Source organism: Hippoglossus hippoglossus, chromosome 15 (genome assembly GCF_009819705.1).
Source record: "Hippoglossus hippoglossus isolate fHipHip1 chromosome 15, fHipHip1.pri, whole genome shotgun sequence".
NCBI lineage: Eukaryota > Metazoa > Chordata > Actinopteri > Pleuronectiformes > Pleuronectidae > Hippoglossus > Hippoglossus hippoglossus.
The window spans coordinates 1,927,694-1,936,095 of NC_047165.1; positions in this window are offsets into that span (position 1 = coordinate 1,927,694).

The window sequence follows — 8,402 nt, forward strand, 5'->3', positions numbered from 1 at the left end:
TAATGAATATTGTTTAATTACTAAATAATTTTGTTATCGGCCAGTTCTTGAATTCTTTGATTGAGAAGAGAATGTTTCCTGATAAAAGTGAACATTTTAATATTTCCTCTTGTTTTAATTTTGTACAAACAAACATGGAACCCATTTTTTAAATCATGATTAGAAAGATATAAACTATGAAAAAGTATTGATGAACTTTTCTTTGATTTCTGAGCCTGTAAGCTCTTTAAAAGAATCAGAAAATAGCCTCATACGCTTCTTGCCAAGAGTCAGATAAGAAGTTAAATATCATTCTCATGTACGTATATTAATATGAAGCTTAGCACTGAGATCCTGGTAACAGGAGGAAACATCTGATCCTGGTGGAAGCGACACAATCTGTGCACCAGCTCCTTTTAAGCTCAATTAGTAATACGAGAAATGGGAAAACCAGACGACGAGACATGTCCACGCACCAGTTGATGCTCCCACAACCTTTTATTTACCTGTGTGGGACATTTCTCCCCAAATTCTGCCAAATTCTCATCTGATTCTGTACCAAAAAAACTGAATTTCCCCAAATATCTAAAGTGTCTCTGTCACAGAAGGTTTGACCCGAGCATCACCTGCTGTGTGGACGTCCATGTGGACGCATGCTTGTTCACTCAGTGTCTCTTTGTGTCGGCTGGTTTGAGTCCAGCTGTGAATCTAAACACATATACCAGCATGAGTCGTGTTTAGCTGTGTTGTAAACGCCGCCATGAGGTCACATGTTGCTGCCTGACGGATCATTAATGTCCGTTAACGGGATAAATAATGAATCTAAACAGCATCTGATTGGTTTATGTGATGATCTATTGCTACACGTGTACGTAGGCTGCTCTTTGCTGCTCTTTGACGTTTTCCTGCGCTGTGAATCTGCCGTTGTTGCTCTGCTGCACATTTTAAGGGACGTCCAACGTGCTCCTTCATGGACTCAGCTGCTTTTTGCCAAACTGTGAGGACAGAGCTGCTCCTTCTTAGGATCTTGGATCATAAACTGCAGAGGAAGAAGTCAGCTCCTCATCTTTACGTTCAGTCTATGTGTTACTGTGTGCACTGTGTTTCTGGATAATTGGGATATTCATGTCTAGTTTTGTTCTAAAATATTATATCTACTTTGAAGGAATAACCTCATTTTCACTATTGACATTCGAATACTCGATAAATACAGATATAAATCTGATTTAAGCATTTACATGAACTGCAAGGATCCTGCTTGAATCATTATTTCAAATGAGCTGATTATTTTCCATGCTGCTCCTATAATGCTTCATAGTCTCACTCAAAAACTATCGGGTGTATTTCGATCAACCCTCAAGGTTGACATTTGTGTTTCAGAGTGAACTTTCTCAGAAGTTATTTGATGGAATGAATTTAGCACAGATGTGAAACGCCAACTGTGGCGTGTTGGTTTGTGTGACACTGTCCAATCTGAACAAACCACACCCACACAGTCACGATAAGGTTTTAAAACTTTTATATAAATTATACTTAAACATGTTTTTATCCCCAGATATAAAAAATGGATTGTTTACTGTAAGTAATTGTCCATGATAGTTTTGTGTTAATATTTGAATATCTCAGTTGACGTAAACGTATCTAACGTTGTGAGAGTCTATGTTGCCGGGATGTGCCGTGTCTGCTCTGCTCCGAACCTCCAGTCAACTACCTCCACGCTGTCTCTCCCCGAAGTGAAGCTCCTGTGTGGTGACACGTACGCACCGTGTGGCACCGGGGACACGCTTCCACGACGTTCTGTTCGTGTACTTTTCAAACAATAAAGTTTGTGGAGATAATCCTGCCTTTGTGTTGTTGTGTCAGAGCAGCGGAGACGGAGTTTACTCACGAGCAGAGGACACACAAAAAAAAATCCCCCACAATTCCTGTGGTAACAAAAACACCCGGAGGCCGCGGACGACAGATTTACTCAATGACATCATGCGTGCTTGCATCACTGTGTTGCTTGTTGCCGTGGTGACGGTGATGACCCCCCCCCCCCTGCCTTCTCGAGATCCTCACCTGACTGTTTGAACTTTGTGTGTGAGTGACAGAGCGAGTGGCACCGTGTGTGCAGCAGTGAAATCTAATACATATATATATATGTGTGGTTTTATGATCAGTGCATTAGTCTGCATGCTTGTGTTTGGGTGTGTCCACAGTAAAGAATGCATGTTTAACCTTTGGGATTCAAATCAAACAATATTCCCACCACAGTAATAGAGGTTATGATTCATCTGTTTAGCCCACTACCCTTTGAAGCTGATTTGACCAAGGAGGGTGAATCTAGGATCATTTTCTTTATGATTTTCTTTATCATTACGACAAAGGGACTTTTTAAAATTAAATTTGTGGAATTTCTCAAGAAAAATGCAGAGATGCCATCAATACTCTCTGACTTCATACCTATGTTTCTGAAAGTCAGGACTTCAACCTGCCTACAAGTTCCCACTCGACTGCGTTCGAAGTGATAAAAGAGCATATCAGACTTCAGGATCTGGATTTACGAGCTATTCTTGATAGCCAGATCAATTCATTGTAGGTTTAGGTATTTTCATAGGATTTGTTCGAAGAATAAAAAGATAACTGAATAGTCTTAATGTGTAAATACCCGATTTGACCCCTTTATTAGCCAGAAGATCCTTGTGTGCAGAGTTGTGACGTGTGCAGGAGTCTGTGCATGTAAATACTGTCCGTATATTCCTGACTGTGCCTTTATGTGTATTTGTAAAGTAAGTGCGTCGGACGACTTCCCCTCCCTTCAAACAGGACAGAGTGTGTTTGCGTTACCTGGCGTCTCCTGACCTGAAACACGTGCACATCAAGAGAAACTCTATAAGAGACGACATATCCCCCCCCCCCCCCCCCCTGAACCCTGCCTCTGGGTGTTTGTTTCAAATGTAAATGTGCAGATGTGTGTCCATTAGAAACCAAAGACTCCTGCGAGCGTTGCTGCTCAGAATCGTTTCAACACGACCGTCGAGCACCTTGTAATGCGACCGCTGGAAAACAGATAGAAAATAGATAAACTTGCCTTTCTGACACGTTGCCTCAGTTCAGTGTGAAATCAGAGTCGGGTCCTAATCACAGTGGTTGTAGAGCTTAGTGACGACAACACACCTAATTACAGTCAATGAGTCTGTAATTACCTGCAGGGACACCCGGAGTCTCCCAGGACTCTTATAGCCTCCTTTACGTTCCTGCCACACACAGAATACACACGAGTAACGTGAGGAGGACAGAATGTACAGAATGAGCCTTTAGTTCTTAGGATGAAGAACATGGTGGATGACGTTTAATTCAAAGAGGAGCAACGTTCAAACTTAAATTCACGGCCGTCTTCATCTGCTTCACATTGAGCCTCATCGACACGTCATGTAATTACATTCACAACATTTCCCGTGTGTCGTTCTCCTTGAAAAATAATTGCGATAGATTATCACGGCTTCAAATCAAATGTTGCTTCAAAGAGCTGCAACAAAGAGGCACAGAAGAAGAAGAAGAAGAAGAAGAAGAAGAAGAAGAAGAAGAAGAGTATAAAAGGCATAAAGCTGATGATTGTACAGTATTTACAGATTTCATCACCTCCCACTGGGATACGATCAACAAAAACCCTGAGTAAATGAATGTTTCATATTCAGTATGATGGGTTACATCATACCGGAGGAGTTGTTTAGTGAATTATACGGAAATTAGAAAATTACTTCTGCTGACGTATCTTCACGCTGATTACAGCGCTGCAGTATAAGAACACAGGGAGCTTGTTGTGTAGCAGAAAATATGTCAATCATTTTATTGTACTGCATCCAGGGGTGTGTCAAGGGACTTTGAGGGCTCCAGGCATAAGGCTGGGGGGGGGGGGGCTAACATCAAACCAAACCTATAACCTGTAGCTCTGCCAGTGTGGTAGAACCTAAAGATAACTGTAGATATGGCTTGTTTTGTAAGTCGTGTATTGTATTTATCACAGACTAGAAGCTCTGCGATGCTGCAGTGATTTGACCGAACAGCTGATGTCAGTTTGCTGTAAACGTTCAAAATATGATCGTTTCCATTTAACTGTCTTTAACGTTTTATTTTTATTTTCAATTTGCACAATAAAGTGGAAACACTTGATCTGTGAGAGAGATGAGATTTTGACGCTCTTTAGATTATTAGCCTACTTGAAAAAAAATACAAACAAACAGTTTTCTACCATTGAAGGTTTATTATTATTATTATTATTATTATTGTGTCATCTTATTCTGCAGAGGATTATTTGCACTGATCTGGAGACGCAGTGCCACGAACTGACCTTCTCTAATTCATCATCTAACGTTGGTGGATGGAAACACAAACATGAGCCTTGTGGTTGTGCCAAAGAAAAAGTCATGACGTGAGAAATGTGGTATGAGGTGGAATTAATAACCAGTGGAGCGCTGCCACCCTGCAGCCACAGCTGAGACGCATCAGAATGGTTTATCCTCTGGGGACCATGTCTGTGCATTGATGAAAATCCATCCATTAGGTGTTGATGCACTTTGCAGCCTGGACCCAAGCGGTGGACAAAACAGTCCTCACACAATGATGCAATCAACATGACTTATCTTCACAGATAATTAATAACACGTTGGGTTTTGTTGTCTAATTTTGCTAAAGCCCAGTTTATGTAACTCTAATCGACAGTTTTGGGACAGTTTCAGGTTCGTATGGTTTCATCTGGAGTTGGTTTATCATCTCAAACTGCCGGTTTACAACCTGTGAGCATTCAGGGTTTTCCAAATATCAACCTGTGTTTATATGTGTTATGATACGTGCGGACGAATGCTGGTATTTTGAAATGTTGTCAGGAAGGAGGTCGGCCAGTGATTGAGAAACGACGCTGTTACCAAGTGAAGAGCTGTTTTGTGTTCCGTCTATTTGAAACAACATCTGGAGCATATTACTGCTCATGCTGCGGCATATGTACAGATCACGTAATATAGAACAGTAAACACACACACACACACACACACACACACACACACACACACGCACGCACACACACACAGAAAGGTTACTGCTGCACAAAGTGTATTTCATAAGGAGAGCACAGTGCCAAGTCCACACCACATCCATTCACAACACGAGCATGTGTCAACTAAATGTGTCAGTTAAAAATGTGTTCAGTCTCGCAATACCAGCTTCCACACACACGCACACACACACACAGACACACACGTTTGATTCATCTGGTCCAGTCACCCTATGTGGCTGCTTTGTGATATGCTAAACATTCTGTAAACACTGGCCCGTGCATGGTTACTGTCGCCATGGCAGCACGACAACAGCGCTCGGCTCGGCCCCTCAAACACGGGACAGTAGTGTTATTTAATATTTGGCTCCGACGAGCACAGCATGTTTCTATCACATAATCCTGTCACGGCAGGGAGGACCTCTCGGCGCGGCCCTCCCGACTCGCTGGTGCGGCCGAACGCAGCCCAGCTGTTGCTATGTTTTGGTCTTATCGCACAACAACAACAGAGAATCGAACGCTCAGCGGGAACATGCTGCCCTCGGTGCGAGGCCTCGGCGTCACATGGGAACGGCAGCAGATGCTTTTGTTGAGATTCAGGCCACTTACATCACATTAAGGAAATGACTGAAGCCGAGTAAGTCGGGACAAACCGATCTGTTTGTGTCTGTTTCTGAGCAGATTGATGCCAAAATAACTTCAGCTCGAGAGAGAGAGAGCCTGAGATATTTTGATCCCCGTTTGGAACCAGCAGCACTTTGGAGCTGGAGAAGTCTTTAATCAGCTGGTGTTGCTCAACAGGCCCGAGGTCACAGCTCAACCTCTGTCAAAACATTCAGTAGCAGACCTGCGTCCTGTCTAATGCTGCCGTAACTGGATCACTCTGGGACATTTGCACTGGATTGTCATGAAAATCCATCATGCTCGGGTGTTTTAGGGATAAAAACTCTTCTGCAACTAAAACATTTCAATATCGACTTCTTCTTCATCGTGTGCAGATGAAAGCAGCTTGTTTATCTCTGACTGAATCAGAATGCAGAAGCAGAGGTTTTATCTGAAACACAGGCTGAGAGACCACGTCCCTGCACCTCTGGTTCAGATAGAGACCTGGAGCTGATTTAAATATTTTAATGATCATATCTTTCTCCAGTGCAGACTTCACCTTCCTGCTCTGCAGCTGATAAATCCCCTTCAGGCTTTTGAGATCGTTACAGGAATCAGAACAAAGTCCCAAAACCAAAAACCTGGTGGAATGTAATGTTTTTAAAATGTTGTATTATTGTGTTTATACTATTTACTCTTTGCACACACACACACACACACACACACACACACACACACACACACACACACACACACATGTTCTGTTTGGATATTGCATGTCAGTTTAGTTTAGTTGAGTTTAGTCATTACTAATTTTAGTTTTAACCATTTTCCTATCAAGCCTATTATAATATTTAAAATATAAGAGATATAAATTGATATTACTGTTGTTATTACATTCATGTCCAACAGTTTTTTGCAGGAATATCAAAATAAAATACTTTTACTGCAAAGCAGCAGAATGGAAATTATCCGGTCGACAATAAAACAAATAAGAAACGTGAAAATGAGAAGAAAAGTACAAATATTTTATTCCTTAAAACACATTTTCCATCGTTTGCCAAAAATGTGTTTTTGTATATATTTGCATATGTTTTTTGAACCTTTTATATCCAAGTTCAGCTGCAACTCGTCTATTTGTCTCCATATTTTATAAATTTATATTTTTCCCAATTCCTTTCCATTAAATCTTTGGGCAAACACTTCACCCTTGGTTCCCTCAAATCCACTTTGGACCCAGATGTCATGGTCTTTGTTGAAAGTTTGAAACCAGTAAAACTCTCTCAGCTCTCTTTATTTTTCACTTATGCAGTTCAAGGAATCTTCCAAAACGGTTACTCATGATCATTCTCAGCTATTATCTCCAACTGTATTTTACTGTCTTATATAAAAGTCTAAAAAAAATCCACGTGTGACAGACAATCTGCACCAAACTTCACAGGATAATGTGGCTTCACATTCGGGGGGGATTAGACCACACACACATCTAATTTGACCACTTCTCATCATTTCCTGACGCTTCACACAAAAGTGCAGCCAACCGGCTCCTGGAAAGAGACGCACTTGTCAAAACATCCATCAGGAGCGAAGTTCTCCGGCTGCAGCGCCGTCGGCCGCGGAGTCAAAGGAAGGTGTGTCTGCTGCTTCCAGCCCTGGTAACGTCCAGGAGACGTGTTGGTGTTGTAACCGTAGCAACGTAAACAGGAGGTTCAAACACAGATTAAAATATGTGCAAGGATTATGTAAGGTGTGTGTGTGTGTGTGTGCGTGTGTGTGTGTGTGCGTGTGCAGGCCAGGCACACATGGTTTCTTATATTCCTCAAGGTAAAGTCTTGAGAGTTTTCTCTCTGAATCTGCAGCTTTGGTGAAAACACATTTCACCCCGTGAAGCCCACTGCTCACTGCTGGTGTTCAGCAGGCGAGGCTTTTATTACCAGACGTAAGTGTGTGTTTTACAGCATCTCAGCAGCATGAAATGAAAGTCTGTCTCAGTGTGTGTGTGTGTGTGTGTGTGTGTGCGTGTCTGTGAGAGTGTGTGCGTGTGTGTATGATTACCACAAGGAAAGTAAACTTCAATTTAAACTGTTCTTGGCTTCACCTGATTTTTCCACCTATTCTCACAGTGAGGGAGTTGTCTCGCACTAATATCCACTCATACACAAACACACCCTCACACACACACACTCACACACACACACCCTCACACACACACACTCCTCTCTCTCACACACACACATGCACACGATCTCAGAAACTGGATGAATCATACTCACACAGCTGCAGCAGTTTGCTCAACATCTGGGTCACTTCTCGACTCTGTGGCCCAGATGTACCACAGACTGTATAAAAAAGGGTTATGATGAAGGTTTATAAAAAGTCTATTGGTCCCAAAACTTATTAAATGACATTCTATACTTCTCTATTCAAGGTTTCATTTCACCTGCTCTCTTTGCCCCATCGTTACTGTTGTGGAGCGTTGAATCCAGAGAGAGATTAATTTGTCACCGCAGTGCAGCAGGAACAACTTTCTGACATAGAGACATAACTTGTATGATATAAGGTTACATCCATGAGGATACTGAAGGTCACAGAGGACGGTATTTCTCATAAAATATGAGTTTGAAATGTTAATTACATGTAGTTTGTGTGTTCCCTCTACGGCAAAGTCCGTATTATGACCTGGTTGAGGAACGAGCAGAAAGACCACATGCAGCATCGTGGAGATAAAGATGGAGATCGCTGAAGATGGAGGTGAAAGCAACGCGACCAGAAACGAGTCTTCGAGCCC